Genomic DNA, 20,667 nt, shown 5'->3' on the forward strand with positions numbered 1-20,667 from the left:
TGAAAAATGACTCCAATGCTATCTATAAGATAGGCAGTTTCAACAAGTCAGAGTTCAGAAACATAGCTTAACAAGTAAGACAACATAAGTGAATTCAGCTATATTTTTATGGTCTAGAATAAATAGAAGACTTTGTTCCTGAAACACAAGTGACCTTTTACAAATAGCAAATCGTTTCTTCCTCAACATCCATATTTCTGACCATGGCTACTTTTATGTACCACATCACTCAAGCTGGAATTTCAAGTGAATAATCAAGGTAACACTTCTTTAGCCTAGCAGTCATTTATGTGGCCAGCTGCTGTGATAACCACATTATGTTCCTGAGATTATTTCCCAGTATAACAATTCAGGTTCTTTTCCACTCCTGGTGCCAAAGTTTAACTCTAGGATACCTGAAAAATTATTTCAATTAAAATGAACTTATCTTTAGATCAACTTTGTGTTTATTGCCCAGGAAATCATAAAATGTGGTATGTAAGAATCTCTTGTTTTCGGGCCACACTACAAAGACAAAAGAAGAAGAAAATCAGAAAATAGTTTTTGATTACTTAAAAAAAACTGACCATCTTGTTTTCAGATTGGATGTCAGTAAAATCACTCAAATATATCTGAAATCTCAAATAAATATTATGTGTCCATAATGGCAACTAAACATTCCAGAGAGAATAATACCATTTTTGAGCAGAACTAACTGCTACAGAAGTCTACAGATGAACTGCAAAAGGTCTAACTTCTGTGGACCTTCCTCTCTGTGCCTCACTATACCTATGAGCACCCCCCGCAAGAAACAAATTCGTTGAAGTTACCTTCTTATTAAAATGCAAACTGCAAGAATTTTCATCCAAAATAAATAAATAAATAAATAAGGTGACTGACAAAGGAACAAAAGCAATTCAATAGAAAAAGATAGTCTTTTCAACAAATGGTGCTGGAACAACTGAATGTTCACATGTAGAAAGCATATCTAGACATAGTTCTTAACATCTTTCACAAACTTAACTTTTCAAAATGAATCATAGATCTAAACATAAAGTGCAAAACTATAAAACTCCTACAAGATAACATAGGAGAAAATTCAGGTAACCTTGGGTTTGATGACAACTTTTTATATATAACACCAAAAGCACCAATCCATGAAAGAAAATTTGATAAGTTGGACTTTATTAAAATTAAAAACTTCTCTGTGAAAGACACTGCAAAGAGAATGAAAAGACAAGTGACAGACTGATAGAAAATCTTTGCTGGTATCCAAAAGATACAAAGAACTCTTAAAACTCAAAATAAGAAAACAACCCAATTTTTAAAATGGGCAAAAGATTTAAACAGACACCTCAGCCAAAAAGTTACACAGATGGTAAATAAACATATGAAAAAATGTTCAATATCATTATGTCGCTAGGGACTTGCAAATTAAAACAATGAGATACCACTACACATCAATTAGAATGGCTGAAATCCAAAACACTGACAACACCAAATGTTGACAAGGAAGAATATGGAGCAACAGAAACTCCCATTCACTGATGGATGAAATGCAAAATGGTACAGCCTCTTTGGAAACAGTTTGACAGTTTCTAACAAAACTAAACATACTCTTACCACATGATCCAGCAATCTTGCTACCTGGCATTTACACAAATGAATTGAGAATTTATGTCCACACAAAACCTGCCCACAAATGTTTATATAGCAGCTTTATTTATAATGGCCAAATTTGAAAGCAACCAAGACGTCCTTCCATAGGTGAATGGATAAACAAACAGTGGTACAATGGAATATTATCCAGCAATAAAAATAAATGCACTATCAAGCCTCAGAAAGACATGAAGGAACCCTAAATGCATATTTTTAAGTGAAAGGAGACAATCTGAAAAAGGCTGCATATGATATGATTCCAACTATATGACATTCTGCAAAAGGCAAACTATAGAGACAATAAAAAGGTCAGTGATTGCCGGGGGTTGCGGTGAGGGAGGGAGGGATGAAGAGTCAGCACAGGGGATTTGGGGACAGCGTAACTATTCTGTATGATACTGTAACAGTGGACACGTCATTATACATTTGTCAGAGCCCACAGAATAAACAAAACAAACAGTGAACTCTAATGTAAACTATAGACCTCAAAATAATGTACCAATATTGGCTCACCAATTATAACAAATATACCACATTAATGCAAAACATTAATAATAGGGGAAAATGGGGGTTGGGTGAGGGTGAACATCAGAACTCTAACTTTCACTCAATTTTTCTGTAAACCTTGATACCTAAAAAATGAAGTCTATTAATTAAAACACACACACAGAAAAAGAAATAAGCTGAAGCTTATTTTAAGTTTCAATGCCAAATGTCATACAGTTAAATAAAGGTAAAGGAAATACAAATACCAAAGTTCACTTTCTCCATATGACCTATGCTTCTCTCCAACTTTGCTGTGAACTAATTCCCAGGGAGGAACTCAGGCTACTCTTGACACTCTCTATACTAGCACTGTCCAATAGACATAATATAAACCACATTTGTAATTTTAATAGTCACATTAAACAGAGTAAAAAGAAAGTCAAAATCAATTTTAATACATACATTCAACCCAATATATTCACAATATTACCATTTCAGCATGTAATAAACATAAAATTATTAATGAGATATTTTATATTCTTTGAACATTTTATACTTACAGCACATTCCAATTCATACACTAAATTTTCATCAGAAATAATCTCAATTTAGATTTCAGAAAATTCATAATTAAAAAAATAGATTCACAAAACTAGGTTGTTCCACAGATGCTTAAAATTTCCCAATAACTAAATCAAGTATCAAAAAATCACTGTCCTTTAATATATTCACATCCATATTAACAAAAATGTTTGAACTTTTTTTTGGAAAAATTAATTTGACTTTGAAAAAAATGCATATCACTTTCAAAACTACATCTATCCAAGTTAAGTAAATTCATTAATTCTAATGTCGAAGTATTAACAAAATTAAATTTAAAAAGATACTACATAAATTAAAAAGCAACTCTAAACTTATCATTATCAACAGAGCATTCATCGAATTGTTCTTGCGGTTTTTCACAGCAAGTTTATGTAACACTGTACTATAATTAAAATCAACTGCATAGTTGTTCGTTTTTTAAAATACGTAAAAACATTATTATTGATTTGTACTATTAAAATTTTCAACAACCACCTAGGTCATATAAATACTTTTCCTTTCACTGGAGTTTCAAATTTAGCTCATTTATATGCAGTGTGATATTGGTGAGAAAACCTAAGTGACAGATTTTTTTTTGTCTTTGATTATTTTTCAAGCATTCCTTTCTCAAGAAAATCTTGGAGTTAGCAATATAGTAAATCCTTGTAAAACTCTGCTACAACTCAACCATGGACTTTTGGCAAAGAGCACAAAATCCATTAAATTCATTCCCTTCTATTGCTATTAATAGTTCCATAAACTGGAAATGATCACAATCATTTGCACATAAATGAATGAATTTAACAATTGAGTCTATAACACTTCCCATAATATCTACTTCAAAAAAACTGAATGCAAATATTTTCAATGCATATCATAAAGTTGAATTAATCAATATGGAAAACATTAGTATCACACTTTAAAAATTCCATAAATCTGGATTTTGGACCTATTATAGTTAAACCACCAATCTCTATGAAGAACCTAACCATGTAAACCATTTTTTAAAATCCTACACCACAAGTTCATTTATTTAGTCCATGAATTGGCATTTCTTTATAAATTTGAAAGGTCTTTGAAACTAACTATGGGAAGTATTAATTGGGTGTTATCTCATGTTGTACGATTCATCCAAAGCTAAAAAAAATTTGCAATTTTTCAAACTTTGACTCAATTAATTTTAATTGTTAGAAAGGCCATGTATTCTATGAGCAATTGTTTGATCTTTCACTTTTAGACTTTTCCTCATAATTTTCCAACAAGATTTCAATAACTGAAAATTTTTCTTTTACAATCTATCCAAAAATGGCTTTTTTCTTGGAGCAAGAACCAAGCTGGACAAAATCACACTCTCAGATCCTGTTGAATCTTATTTTTTTTATATGATTGTACATATGGGTGGACCCCAGTAAGCACCTCCCAGGCTCCTTCCCTCCCTCATCTGGAAGGCAGTATGAGCCTGTCCCGAGAGTTGGTTGTGAAGTTGCAGTAAGGAGAGGCACAGAGATTGGGCCTGGAGAATGTGCCCAGCCAGCCCCGGAACCAATGACAAAAGCATATGGTACTCGTGAAGATAAATGGCACTATACTCTTTTCAACTGGCATTTCTGCTTAGGAGCTGTACATGACCTTTTAACTTGTTCTTCCATAGCCAGCCACTGATTTTTGAGTTACAGGAAGGTCTCTTAAGATTTTTATCAATTGACATCACCGCCAACTTGTTTTCCTTTACTAGCCCAGTGGCAAAGCCAAAGGGTGCTATGGAGGAACAAGAGAAAGCCTTGAGCAGTCCAGGACAGCCAAGCAAATGTGCCACTATTCCCAGATCTTTAGATGGGCATCTGCCCCTTTCTCACAGAAAAGGCTTACTTCACGTTATATATTGTCCTGTTGAGCCCTGGCCTGATTTGAAAAGTCATCATGAGCTAAAACCATTGGATATTTGTGAATTTCCTTTTGGCTCTAAGCAAAAAGAAGTTTGAGTCAATCCATACCACTATAGGAGTATAGACAGCAGTCGTACTGCCTGTGTTAGTGCCTCATCATAATGAATTCAATCCACAATATACCCTTCCAGTTCAGTTTAGGGAACATGAGCCACAGTGAACCGCACATGCCACAAAATGCCACATTTTCAGATTTTTTGCACCAGCCCAACAACACTCCCTTTTCCCTTATCTCCAAATAGTGCCTATCCCTTTCCCCTGCTAGAAACACATATCCCAAAACCTGAGCAAGTCCTAGACCAAGAACTCGATTTCAGCTCCCAGGTGATATGCCTCCTCCTTACTATAAGACACCGAATGATCAGATGGGTCAAATTAATTCCCAGTCTGTGGATACAATAACATGATTCCTCAAATTATACTCAGTATATCCAGCACAAATGTTCAGCCAGTTACCTATGAAGAGCCCAAACATTGATGTTCAACTGTCTACTATGAATTAAACAATCATGCCGGGGAAGCTTTTCATGCATCTTCTACTAGTGTGTTAGTACGTGGATTCACAGACCCTACAAATAACAAAAGTAGGGGTTGCTTGGGGTTGTAAAACATTAATCGTAATCTGAAAATTGGAAACACTAGGCGACACACTGGAAAAGGTGTTCATCCAATGATGCTGGTGGGAAGGTGTATGCAGGGTGCCTCAATGACAGCAACATATTTATACAGAGTAAAAAAGCATAACTGTCATCACTGTTTTCATCCCACCACTGTCTGCAAGATTCTCAGCAGCTGAAGCCTCCAAATTTTTAACAATCACAAATTTGTTCAGCTTCTGTCTCAGTCTGTCAGCCATGAGTATGAGACAGTATGAGCTCACCAAAATGTGCACTATTAAAATGAGTTTTGTCAAGGACTGAGCAGCAGAATGTCAACAAAATCCCATGTTGGATTGACATTCACCTTCATGGGTCCCCTTCAGTGGCTGGAAAAGTCCTCACTCAGATGCGCACCCCTGAAGCCCATATTTTCTGTTTCATAGTGCAGAAGTATTCTTTTAATTATAATATCAGAGGATTTGTTTTAATTTTAAATAAACTACCAGCACAGATACTGTAAGCTTATATAACAGATATCACAGCTTATTTTTTTCTACATAATTGTGAACAACACATTTGTATTCAGTTGATGTGATTAACTACCAATAACAATAAAGGAGATTGAAGCTGTTATCAGAAGGCTCCCAACAAAGAAAAGCCCAGGACCAGATGGATTCACAGCAGAATTTTACCAAACATTCAAAGAGGAATTGACACCGATTCTTTACAAACTATTCCAAAAGATTGAAACGGACGCAAATCTCCCAAACTCATTCTATGAAGCAAACATCATCCTGATACCAAAACCAGGTAAAGATATAACCAAAAAAGAAAACTACAGGCCGATATCCTTGATGAATATAGATGCAAAAATCCTCACTAAAATACTAGCAAACAGAATACAGCAACACATACGAAAAATTATTCATCATGATCAAGTGGGATTCATCCCAGGGATGCAAGGTTGGTTCAACATACGCAAATCAATAAATGTGATACACCATATTAATAAACTCAAACACCAGGACCATATGATCATCTCTATAGATGCTGAAAAGCATTTGATAAAGTTCAGCACTCATTCATGACAAAGACCCTCTATAAGTTAGGTATAGAGGGAAAGTATCTCAACATAATTAAAGCCATATATGACAAACCCACTGCCAATATCATCCTGAATGGGGAAAAGCTGAAAGCTTTTCCTTTAAGAACAGGCACTAGACAAGGATGCCCACTCTCACCACTCCTATTCAACATAGTGTTGGAAGTACTAGCCAGAGCAATCAGAGAAGAGAAGGAAATAAAGGGCATCCAGATTGGAAAAGATGAAGTCAAACTGTCCCTGTTTGCAGATGACATGATCCTATATATCGAACAGCCTAAAACCTCTACAAAAAAACTGTTGGAATTGATAAATGATTTCAGCACAGTAGCAGGATACAAAATCAACACACAAAAATCAGTAGCATTTCTTTTCTCCAATAGTGAACATGCAGAAGGAGAAATCAAGAAAGCCTGCCCATTTACAATAGCCACCAAAAAAATAAAATACTTAGGAATTGAGTTAACCAAGGAGGTGAAAAATCTCTATAATGAGAACTACAAACCACTGCTGAGAGAAATTAGAGAGGATACAAGAAGATGGAAAGATATTCCATGCTCTTGGATTGGAAGAATCAACATAGTGAAAATGTCCATACTACCCAAAGTGATATACAAATTCAATGCAATCCCCATCAAAATTCCAAAGACATTTTTCTCAGAAATGGAAAAAACTATTCAGACATTTATATGGAACAATAAAAGACCACGAATAGCCAAAGCAATGCTCAGCAAAAAAAATAAAGCTGGAGGCATAACACTACCTGACTTTAAGCTATACTACAAAGCTATAATAACCAAAACAGTATGGTACTGGCATAAAAACAGACACACTGACCAATGGAATAGAATAGAGAATCCAGAAATCAACCCACACACTTACTGCCATCTGATCTTTGACAAAGGCACCAAGCCTATTCACTGGGGAAGGGACTGCCTCTTCAGCAAGTGGTGTTGGGATAACTGGATATCGATATGCAGGAGAATGAAACTAGATCCATACCTCTCACCGTATACTAAAATCAACTCAAAATGGATTAAGGATTTAAATATACACCCTGAGACAATAAAACTTCTTAAAGAAAACATAGGGGAAACACTTCAGGAAATAGGACTGGGCACAGACTTCATGAATACGACCCCAAAAGCACGGGCAACCAAAGGAAAAATAAACAAATGGGATTATATCAAACTAAAAAGCTTCTGCACAGCAAAAGAAACAATTAAAAGAGTTAAAAGACAACCAACAGAGTGGGAGAAAATATTTGCAAAATATACATCTGACAAAGGATTAATATCCAGAATATATAAGGAACTCAAACAACTTTACAAGAAGAAAACAAGCAACCCAATTAAAAAATGGGCAAAAGAGCTAAGTAGGCATTTCTCTAAGGAAGATATCCAAATGGCCAACAGACATATGAAAAAATGCTCAACATCACTCAGCATCCGGGAAATGCAAATCAAAACCACATTGAGATACCATCTAACCCCAGTTAGGATGGCTAAAATCCAAAAGACTATGAACGATAAATGCTGGCGAGGCTGCGGAGAAAAAGGAACTCTCATACATTGTTGGTGGGACTGCAAAATGGTGCAGCCTCTATGGAAAATGGTATGGAGGTTCCTTAAACAATTGCAAATAGATCTACCATACGACCCAGCCATCCCACTGCTGGGAATATACCCAGAGGAATGGAAATCATCAAGTCGAAGGTATACCTGTTCCCCAATGTTCATCGCAGCACTCTTTACAATAGCCAAGAGTTGGAACCAGCCCAAATGCCCATCATCAGATGAGTGGATACGGAAAATGTGGTACATCTACACAATGGAATACTACTCAGCTATAAAAACGAATGAAATACTGCCATTTGCAACAACATGGATGGACCTTGAGAGAATTATATTAAGTGAAACAAGTCAGGCACAGAAAGAGAAATACCACATGTTCTCACTTATTGGAGGGAGCTAAACATTAATATATAAATTCACACACACACATACACATACACACACACAAATCGGGGGGGGAGGGAAGAAGATATAACAACCACAATTACTTGAAGTTGATACAACAAGCAAACAGAAAGGACATTGTTGGGGGGGAGGGGGGGAGGGAGAAGGGAGGGAGGTTTTGGTGATGGGGAGCATTAATCAGCTACAATGTATATCGACAAAATAAAATTAAAAAAAAAAAAAAAAAAAAAAAAAAAAAAAAAAGTGTTGTGAAAGATGCAAAGTATCATGGCCCAGTTCAGAAGTCTGGCTTCGATCTTAAGCTGGAGCATGTTTATGCCTTATTGTCCCAACAATTTATTTTTTATTTGTTAAACTTTTTTGAAAAATATATATCACGATGAAAAATTATAATAGTAGAAGAGGGAACACAGTAAAAAGTAAGTCTTGATCCTTGCTCTACACTTGATCACCTGGAAGCTGTACTTTTACCACTTTTTTTGTCCCACCAAGTTCAAAAAAGTACAATTCATTGCTTTGCAAGGCGTGTAACAGTGGCTTAAAAGAAATTATAAAAAATATTTTATCTGAAGGAACACTATGCACTGCTCTAACAAGTACTTTTCAGTAAAACCACAGTGATCATTTTCTAGAGGGTATCTTAAAATTTACATTTAATACAGCTAAATATTCGTCAGTGTAATGTGACTTCATACAATATATCTCTTGTAAAACATTTATGTTTTTAAAAAATTATTACAAATACCTGAAAAAAAGCTTTTTATTGTATTTAATTTGGATTTCAGGATGCCAATTTCACAAATTACTTTTTGAATACTGAGAGAAAATTTGTTATCAAATTCACTTCAGCAAATGCTGAAAATATATCTTCATATTGTCACCTTTTTAACATACATATTTTTTTAATTTACATATTTTTATACATTTTTAATATACATATTTGAATATACATATTTTTAATACACATATTTTTACCAAAAAAATCTATTTTTGTTTTACTTTATCACAGAAAATACAATTGCATTATTGTGAAATTTGTGTCCTACTTCTTCCATTTTCATTTTGTCCTTTATACTTCTAGTTGTGAGATTAGCTTCTTCATCTCCACTTAATTCTGCATCAATTGTACACTTCCTTTACATAATTTTTTTCATACTTACTTTTTTATACTATAAAGCTAATGTGATGATATAATTAAAATAACCATTTTATAATATACAAAGATAAATAAAATACATACTGTATATAAATACGTGTATACCAAATATTTCTATACAATTACTAATTACAATCTACAAAGAAATCTTTGTAACTCATACTTTCTGCACAAAATATTCAAATAAATACATTACTATGTTACAATGCTATGTAAAAAAACTCATTTTATTTACAAAAAATCATTTGGATGATTCCATTGACAGCAATTAAATAGGTGATATGTTTCTATATAATATTTTTAAAAATGCACATGCCTGATACACAGCCTACAATACAACAATAATCTCTCACACAGTGCAACGGTAAAGTAAAATGTAGTCTTACCAAAGAACAAAGCTGTGTTATATGGAAAGATCTTTTACACTGCTTCAGTTTCTTAAACTAATTAAAACTAAATAAAAGTAAAAATTCAGTCCTCAAAAATACCAGCCAGATTTCAAGTGCTCAACAGCCACATGTACATGTAAGGTTAAATGGGGTTCTTTTAAAAGAGTTATTTCAGAAAAAATATGAAAGGTTTGAATGCAAGTACATTACTTAAATTTTCCCATTTGGCCATCATTTTTTAAGCTCTCAATGTGAAGAAAATAAAATTATTAAGTATTATAGGGTTCAAAGGTACAATAAAGATCGTTAGTCTAATCATCCCAGCACTGCACTTTGTTAACGTTAATTTTCTTTGATTTTGCTAAATATCTTTTTCTAGTGTACAATTAGAAATCTAAAAACATAGGAAACCTGATTACCAGTAATTTAATAAAACTTTTATTTTTATTAATGCAATAAATACTAACACTGACACCAGTCCCCATTAAAACTGCTTGCACTGCTAAAGGTTTTACTTCCAAAAACACACACATTCATCTCTCAGAGATGAATCTACGGATCTGAAATATTTTCTCTGGACCTAGTCCAAAGGAGTTAACCGAATTTTTAGTATAAGGACTTAATGTGTTTGGAAAATTAGAGAAACATGGCTCTTCAAGTGAAATTTTCCACAAGATACCAATGGGTAAAAAATTATTCAAAAAATAACTGCTAGCAGGTAGAGTTTCTTTTTGGAGTGATGAAAATGTTCTAAAATTAATGGTGATATTGCATACCCTATAAATACAATGAAAACTACTATTACATTTAAAAGAGTAAATTTTATGCTATGTGAATTACATCAGCTTAATAAAGCTGACATTAAAAAAATTCCCAAATGCCTCCTGCATTTATGCCCAAACTCTTAGTGAAGAAGACTCTCAGTGACCACATATCAGATAAACAATATTACTACTGCATATACTGAAATAAGATTTACTTTTAAAAAACTCATGTAATTCCTACTGGTACTCTATATGCATGGAAATACCTACAAAAATATCAGCAACAGTGGACAGACAGAAAAGAGGTAACAGGACTTTAACTTCATATGTATTGCTCTAATTTTTTATAACATGCATGATACGTAAAAAAAAATAAATGTTTATGAAAACATAAATAACCTGGTTAAAATATTCATTTTCCTTAATTTACACTTTTCCTACCTTCATTTATAATTTCTCTCTACTTGAAACACTTCCTTCCACCTCTAAAAATATATAAAGGTACTCTCTTTTAATAGCTCTTTTAATAGTTCTTATAATCAAAAACACTTTCACTAAGTGTGCTTTCTCTCAAAACATTTGTATAATATGTAAATAAAGAAAGATACAAAACATGGACTCCTTAACAGTCATTAAGCTGTACTTTGTCTGCTAGGTATCTTTTATCTCTCTAGTTAAACACAGCTCCTAATACATCATCTGGAACACAGTAAAGCATTCAAGACAAACTTGTTAAATGAACAAACACAAATGTGGTCATTCTCATGGTGACACTGCCTCTGAGTACACACCCTGACCATCTTCCTTTCTCAAAGAATACTAAATTTGTTCAGATGTCCACCCTCCCCTCTGAAGTCAGAAAAAGCTGACCTACCTCAGCTCTGGGTTATCCCTGAGTGGGTAAGAGCAATCTCATTCTATTTGCCAGTTCCACAATGGACCTGTTACACACTTCTGACATAGTAGAGATCAACCAGGGGGAGAAGGTTCTTGAAAATGTGCCCTTGTTTCTACAGACACTATCTTGTCTGAAACCTGCCTGATATCTGCTACCAGCTTGAGGATTAAGCCACTACCAAGGTGGAGAGGTGGAGAGGTGGAAAGAACTTGGGTAATGTCATTAAGTTGATTTAATCAACCATTCCTGAGGCCCATTCAACTAACTGCTTCCTATTTGACATAATGCCCTTCCTCATTATTAAAGCAAGCTGGAGTTGGAGTCACTGTTATTTGCAACCAAATGTATCTATTTGATAAAATTCCTACAGCGTTATAAGTTGTGATAAGAACCACAAAGATGGTAGAAATACTCCTTTTTAATCAAACTACTTGACCACAAACTCTCAGCATTCTTTTCATCATCATACCTGTTTGGCTCAATGGCCAGAAGCTGGCACAGACATACTCAGGTAGGAGCCATTTTGTGAAGAGCAGATAAAAGGCAACCACAAAACAAATGCAGAACTTCCAGAAAACATGTAACATTCGATTGCTTTGTGTATTCCCTAACTAGAAAACTAGTGTTAGGAACAATGCACTATGACATTTATTTTAGGAGTCCCAACATTATACAAGGCTTCATAGGTGGTATTTTTCCACAAATGTCTACATGAGGTGGTTCTAATTGGAACCTAAAACAAAATGTTATCATCTGAAAAAAAAAAAATTGGTAAAGAGACTTCTTTGTTCTAAACACCTAAAAGCACATAAACAATAAAGAAAAATAAAAGATTTTAAATGATTGGAAACATTTTTTCCAAAAACTAAAACACATTGGAAACCTGGTACTGAATCAAGTTTCCAACAGCAGAACAGCTGTAATCGCAAAATAACTGCACAGAAAAAAAGAAACATGTAAACAAAATGTCCAGTTTAATATCAACCAACCAGCTTCTTTAAAAACTATATCCATGAAAAAGAAAAGAAAATGTCTACAAAGTAGGCAAACACAAGCCAGTAAAATACTAAGGGAGTCAGTAAATTGTTTCCTTATTTTTAACCTTTAAGTTACATATTTTCTAAGAATGCCATGGAAAAAATAATCTTTTCATTTACTCAATATTTTCATTGAATATGAATGATTTATTGAATACTGAATATGAAATAAACTGTTTAATTAAATTATATTTATGTTCTACGTACTGTAAAAAGACCTGGGGAGAATAAGACAATGCTCTCAAGGAGCCGCAAGAAGGCGTTCAACAGAAGGCAGAAGTACATCACAAACACCGCTTTCGTGTGGAAGGTCCAACAAAGCCACTGCCCCCACCACTGCCACCACAAGGGCGGCTCACTGCCATAGTAGCAGGTACAGCCACCATGCAGGCTGCCCATCTTGCCCTCAACTGCATTGACAGGAGGAGAGTCCCAAGCAGAGCCTAGGAAAAGAGGATGAAGTCCATCTCCTCAAAGCCCACTCCAGAATAATAAAAGCAGCAACTACTCTACAGATGACCATACATCAACGTACAGATACTAGAAATACAAAACAACAACAAAACAATAAAAAAGAAAATATGACACCACCAAAGGAATACAGTAATTCTCAAGTACTGTACACTTCCTCTATAAAGCAGAAAACCCTTGAAATGGCTGAAAAGGAAATAAAAAATAATAAAAAGGAATAATAAAGAGAGAGAGAAAACCCAAGTAACAAAAATAAGAAATGAAAAAGGAGACACTACAACCAATTCCACAATAATACAAAGAATTATTAGAGACTATTATAAACCACTATATGCCAACAAATTTGAAAACATGAAAGAAATGGATAAATTTATAGACACATACAAACTACCAAAACTGAACCAAGAAGAAAGAGAAAACCTGAACAGATCAATAACAAGCAGCAATATTGAAGCATTAATCAGCATTCTCCAAGCAAAGAAAAGCCCAGGACCAAAGATTTTATTCTACCAGACCATTATAGAGGAATTCATACCAATTCTTTTCAAACTATTCCAAAAAGTTGAAACAGAGGCTATTCCCCAAATTCATTCTGTGAAGCCGGCATAACACTAATACCCAAACCAGACAAAGATACAACAAAAAAAGAAAATTATAGGCCAATACGTGTGATGATGAACACAGAAGCAAAAATCCTCAACAAAATATTAGCAATCAGAATATAGCAACACATCAAAAAAATTATACAACATGATCAAGTGGGATTCATCCCAGGGATGCAAGGATAGTTCAACTAACCTAAGCCAATAAATGTGATACACCACATCAACAAAATAAAGGACAAAAACCATATGATTATCTCAAGAGACACAGAAAAAGCATTTGACAAAATTCAGCATTGCTTCATGATAAAGGCTCTAAGCAAATTAAGTATAGAAGGAAAGTATCTCAACATAATAAAAGCCATATATGACAAACCCACCACCAATATAATCCTGCATGGGGAAAAGCTAAAAGCTTTTCCCTTAAGAATAGGAACAAGACAAAGATGTTCACCCTCACCACTCTTATTTAATATAGTATTGGAAGTACTAGCCAGAGCAATCAGGCAAAAGAAAGAAATAAAGGGCATTCAGATTGAAAAAGACAAAGAGTGTTCCTTGTTTACAGGTAACCTGATCCAATATAGAGAAAAATCTAAAGACTGTAGCAAAAAATCTCTTAAAACTGATAAACAATTTCAGTAAAGTTGTAGGATACAAAATTGACACACAAAAATCAGCAGCATTTGTATACTCCAATAATGAACGAGCAATCAAGAAAGCAAGCCCATTTACAATAGGCCCCCCAAAATAAAATACCTAGAAAAAAATTTAACCAAGGAGGTGAAAGAGCTCTACAACAAGAACTACAACTCACTGCTGAGAGAAATTAAAGAGGTTACAAAACGATGGAAAGACATTCTATTCTTGGATTGGAAGAATTAACATTGTGCAAATGTCCATATTACCCGAAGTTATCTACAGGTTCAGTGCAATCCCAATCAAAATTCTTCACAGAAACAACAAAAAACAACCCTAACATTTATATGGAACAAAACACCCCAAATAACCAAAGCCATGCTGAGCAAAAAATTTAAAGCCAGAGGTATGATGTGACCTGACTTCAAACAATATTACAAAGCTATAGTAACCCAAATAGCATGGTACTGGCATAGAACAGACACTCAAATGAATGGAACAGAATAGAGAACCCAGAAATCAACCCATATATTTACAGCCAACTGATCTTTGACAAAAGCAACAAAATGTACAATGTGGAAAAGCCTGCCTTTTTAATAAATGGTGCTGGGAAAACTGGACAACCATAGGAAGACCCATACATCTCACCATATAGCAAAATCAACTCAAAATGGATTAAAGACTTAAATATAAGACCAGAAACTATAAAACTCCTAAAAGAAAACTTAGGAGAAACACTTCAGGTAGTAGGACTGGGCAAAGACTTTATGAGTAAGACCTCAAAAGCACAGACAGCAAACGAAAAAGTAAACAAATGGAAGTATATCAAATTAGAAAGCTTCTGCACAGCAAAAGAAACAATTAACAGAGTGAAAAGACAACCTACAGAATGGGAGAAAATATTTGCAAACTATGCATTCAACAAGGGATTAATATCCAGAATATACAAGGAATTCAAACAACTTAACATTAAAAAACAAGTAACCCAAGTAAAAAGTGAGCAAAGGAGCTGAATAGGCATTTCTCAAAGGAGGATATATGCATGGCCAACACACATGAAAAAAATGCTCAACATCAGTAAGCATCGTGTAAACGCAAATGAAAACCACACTGAGATGTCATCTCATGCCAGTTAGACTAGCCAATATCAAAAAGACATAGAATAACTAATGCTGGCAAATGAAGCGGAGAAAGGGGAACCCTCCTACACTATTGATTAGACTGTAAATTAGTGCAGCCATTATGGAAAACAGTATGGAGGTTCTTCAAACAATTATACATAGAACTGCCATACAATCCAGCAATTCCACTGCTGGGTGTATACTCAAAGGGATGGAAATCATGTTGAAGAGATACCCATACTCCCATGTTTATCGTAGCTCTGTTTACAATAGCTAAGAGTTGGAAGCAACCCAAATGTCAACAGGTTACTGGATAAGGAAAATATGGTATATATACACAATGGAATACTACTCTGCCATAAAAAGAAATGAAATTCTGACATTCACAGCAACATGGATGATTTAGAGAAAATTATGTTAAATAAGCCAGGCACAGAAAGAGAAATACCAAATGTTCTCACAAATAAGTGGGAGCTAAAATTAAAAAATAAAAAAATATAAAAAAAGAAAAAAGATACAACAATCACAATAATTCATTGAACTTTTAAAAGGAGAGAACAGAATGGAGACCACCAGAGGAGGGAAAGGGGGAGAAAAAGGGGACTTAGCAAGAAATTGGTAAAGGGCCACAAAAAATGATTACATTGTGCAATGATAAATATAGTAATCATCCTGATTTGAGCATCACATATTACACACAGGTTTTAATATTCAATGCTGTACCCCACAGATATGTACAATTAATTATATTTTAATTAAAAAAGAAAAAGTAAAAAAGACAATGGCCTCTCTCAAAAGTCTGCAATATGCAATGATCCACCCCACCCTCTACCATACCTCTCATTCTTACTCTCCAACTGCCTTATCTCAGAAATGTCACCACCTTCTACCCATATAGCTCAGGCCAGATTTTAAAAGTCATTCTTGACTCTTCCCTTTCAACACATAATCCACCCAGCAAGCCCTACTGGTGTTAATTACCTTCAACATCAACCACAAGACAACCACTTCTCACTAACTCTATCGCTAAGGCTCAACTCCAAGAAGCCATCAAATCACTCCTAAACCACAGCAACAGATGCCTGCTTTGCTCTTGCCGCCTACAGTTTTTTCACAACAAGACACAGTGACCTTCTCATGGCATGAATCAGATCACATCATTTTCCTGATTAAATCTCCTCAACGACGACTTCCTTATGACACCAGAATGAGCCTCATGATCTGACCTGTAAGTACCTCTCTACTCCTATGCACTCCTGCTGTCCTCTCATCCATTAACCACTAGCCTTGCTAGCCTCCCTAGCTTTGCTTCTGTCTTTTGAACAGTCCAAATTTATTGTCATTTCTGCTACACTCTGGTTTCCTATACCAGGTCTTCTTCATACGGCTGCCACTCGCACTGTTTATTTAAGTCGCAGCACTACCTGACTGTCTAGCTAAAGTAGAACCCCGTGGCCTAGGCATTTTATCACATTGTTATGTTTTATTTTTTTAAGTAAACTTTTTATTGAACTGTAACACAATTACTGAAAAGTGCAGAAACTTTAAGCATACTGAATTTTCACAAAGTATAAACACACCAATATAACTAGCACACAAACAAAAAAACAGCACCCCAGAAATCTTCCCAGGTCCCTACTTCTAACCACTGTCCTCACAAAAAGGTAACCATAATCCTGATTTATACTTCACAGATTAGCTTTGTTTTTGAACTTCATATAAATGGAATACAATCATATTCCTTTGTCTCCAGCTTTTTTCACTCAATGCTAAGTTTTTTAGATTCACCCATGTTGCTTTACCATAAAAGCTTTATAATATTCATTTTATGAATATGCTAAAATACATTTATCCATTTACTTGTGGATGGATATTTGGGTTATTTCAAACTCGAGACAATGCCTGATAGTACTGCTATGTAAATTCTTGTACAAGTCTTTAGTAAACACATTTCTTTTGGGTATCTGCCTAATGGAATTGCTGAGTCATCTCATATGCACATATTCAGCTCTCGTTGATAATGCTAAATGGTTTTCCAAAGTGACTGTACCAATTAAAAAACCCAGAAGCAGTATATGAGTTTCAGATAACTCTTGCAAATATTTGACACTGTCTTTTTAATTTTAGTCATTCTGGTGAATATATCATGGCATCTTGTGTGTTTGCTTTGAATTTCCCATGTGACTAATGAAGTTGAACATTGTTTCATGTTTACTGGCCATCTAGATATCTTCTTGTGTGACATGCCTGTTAAAGAGTTTGCCCATTTTTCTTTTTCTTAATTGATTTTTGTAAGTTCTTAACACATTCTGGATACAAATCCTTTTTCAGACATATATAGTACAAATATCTTCTCTCCATGATTTGCTTTTTCACCCTTTAATATCTGCTAACAAATGGTTCTTAACTTTAGTGTTCCCCAATTTATCATTTTTCCCCATAGAGTTTAGAGTTTGTGATTGTTGTGTCTTATGTAAGAAACACTGCCTGCCCTATGCTATGAGTCAAATGTGTCTCCCAAAAGTTCATGATTTGAAAACTTGAACCCCAATGCAATAAAGAGGGCAGGAATTTCAATTATGGTATTTGAAAGGTCGAGCCTGTAAGAGGTGATCAGACCAAGAAGACTGTGCCCTCAGGAATGAATCAATCCATTCATGGAGTTAAAGGGTTGATGGTTTAATAGGGTGTCATGGGTGTGGTTCTGGTGGCTTTTTAAGGAGAGCAAGTTAGCTGTCTTGCTTATGGTATTCCCACCATGTGATACTCTGGTCACCACAAGACCCTGTAGGGAGTTCCCACCCCAGTAGAAGGTCCTCACCAGATGCAGCCCCTGGACCACGGACTTCCCAGCCTCCAAAATGGTAAGAAATAAATTTCATTTCTTTATAAATTACTTAGTTTCAGGTATTCTGTTATAAGCAACAGAAATAGACTAATAAACCTAAAATCATTAAGATATTTATTCTCCTACAAAAGTTCTTCAAAAGGTTTGTTTTTAATCTGACATGTTTACATTTGCAATCATATTAAATTGATTTTTTGTATATGATGTGAATTAGGTTCCAAAATACTATTTTTCCATAAGGATATCATTTTGACTCAACACAATTATTAAAAATGGCATCCTTTCTCACTGTATTGTTAATGGCACCTTTGTCAAAAACAATGTCTATCTTTCTGCCAATACCATAGTATTAAATTAGAGTCCCTAAGTCTTGATATCTAGTAGTATAAGTCCTCCAGTTTTGTTCTTTTACTTCTAGACTGTGTTGTCAATTCATGGCCCTTTGGATACTCACATAAATTTTAGAATCAGTTTCCGCCGTAAAAAAATAAAAAGAAAGCTTGCTAGGATTTTTATTGATATTGCATCCTTTGAAATCTGTTGACTTGCATTTTATAACCCAACATATGGCTAATTTTGGTGTTTTCCATGTGCATTATTTGATCAACTGTCACTGGATACAATATTCTACATCTGTCAATCAGGACTGTGTATTCATTGTATTCATCAGATTATCTATATAACCTTCCCAGGTTTTTTTTTTTTTTTTCCTGCTTATTCTATCAACAATTGAGAAAGGTGTGTTTAAGTCTCACAGTAGCATTGTGCATCCATTCCTACGGGTAGCTCTTTCAGTTTTTGTTTTCACATTTGGAACATATATCTCCTAGTGTATTGACCCTCTTTATTTCTAGTAAAGAAATATTTCTTCCGTAAAGTCCACTTTATCAAATACTAGTAAGCTTAAACCTCATTTGTTTTCATTTGTACAGCATAATATATCTTTTTTCATCCATTTTTTAAGGCTTTCTGTATCTTTATATTTTAAAATTGTCCGTTAAGAGGCACCAGGTTGGTTCTTTGATCTAATTCATTAATAATGTAGTCTTTGAACTGAAGTACTTAGTCCATTTAAATTTAATACAATTATTCTAATTGGATTTATAGTTACCATTTCACTATTTTCTATATAATGCAATTGTCTATTTTCTCACTTCTTGCCTTCATTTTGGATTAATAAAATGCTTTTATTTTCCCATTTCTTCCTTTTATTAACTTGTCAGTTAAAACAGTCTTTTACTACTATTTTAGATAATTTAGTTAGATAAATTTACTTAAAGCTGGAAGCTTGTAACACTTTTGTTCTATTTACTTCCCTCCAGCCTTTGAAATTCTTCTTATCATTATATAGACTACCTATATTTTTAAGCCACCAACGTTTTTTATTGTTCTGTACCAAGAATATTTACTTTTATTCATCCATATAATTTCACTTTGTTACTCTTCACTTCTTCCAGCATTTCCATGTTTCCATCAGGATTCATTTACCTTCTCCTTCTCTTTACCTTAGTATTTCTTTTGGTTCAGGTCTTCTGGTGATACAGTCTCTCATCTTTTGCTTGCCTGAAAACATCTTCATTTGCCTTTAAGTTTTTTGACAATACTACTTATAAATCAAATTTGGAAGATCTAAAGTTTATCTGTTCTGAGGGAAAAGCAGCGAATCCTTGTGTCCATATTTATAGTTTTACTGTAAAAAAAAAAAAAATCTAGATATACCTTTAAGCCTTAAAACAATCTCCTTTCTTTTCCCATGAAAGAGAAGTCAAATTTACAAATAAACAGGAACAAAATTACAATACAGAATGTCAATTCCTGAAGATCTTACATACTCTGAATGATTCTCTATTAAGTTGTAGAGCTCAAGTCATCACTAGGAGAGAATTTTATTTTAAAGACATAACATTAAACTTTAAATTAAGCATGCCAAAGAAGCAGCCATATTGTCAAAATATTCACTTAATGCCATCATCAATTCTGCTTCTACCCCATTTTCGCTCTTTCTCTTTATCTCTCTCTCTCTCCTTCTAACAATAAAACACTGAAACATCTCAAATCCATCCTTTCCTGACTTAATTCCATTTTATAACATATTTTCTTTTAAAATAAAAAAAATTTTAAAGAAAAAATTTTTAAATAAAAAGTGCATGTACATGGTGATAAGGCTAAAAGTCCATAATCGCACAGAGACACAGTGTAATATCTGAGGCCTTGATAAAAAGAAGTAAAATCAAAAATTTTATGCACTAATGTAAGAAGGATGAGCACCCTCCAGCTTCCAACAGAGCAGAGGGAGAAAACTTTTCTCTTCCACACAGTGCATAGTGATATGTTAATTCCACACCACTACACTCACATTTTTTTGAGACAAGAAGGGATGAAAAGGAACTTGGATCAGAAATGGATAGAA

General features: G+C 34.3%; 1 protein-coding gene and 1 pseudogene across 1 annotated transcript in view; one reads left to right on the forward strand and one right to left on the reverse strand.

The window, feature by feature from the left end:
* The window catches only part of PRDM5 (PR/SET domain 5), a 243,976-nt gene that overhangs the window by 178,951 nt on the left and 44,358 nt on the right, over nt 1-20,667 (reverse strand). The window lies entirely within an intron of this gene.
* On the forward strand, nt 4,160-5,694 carry LOC134386335 (mothers against decapentaplegic homolog 5-like; annotated as a pseudogene).

Source organism: Cynocephalus volans, chromosome 9 (genome assembly GCF_027409185.1).
Source record: "Cynocephalus volans isolate mCynVol1 chromosome 9, mCynVol1.pri, whole genome shotgun sequence".
Classification (NCBI taxonomy): domain Eukaryota; kingdom Metazoa; phylum Chordata; class Mammalia; order Dermoptera; family Cynocephalidae; genus Cynocephalus; species Cynocephalus volans.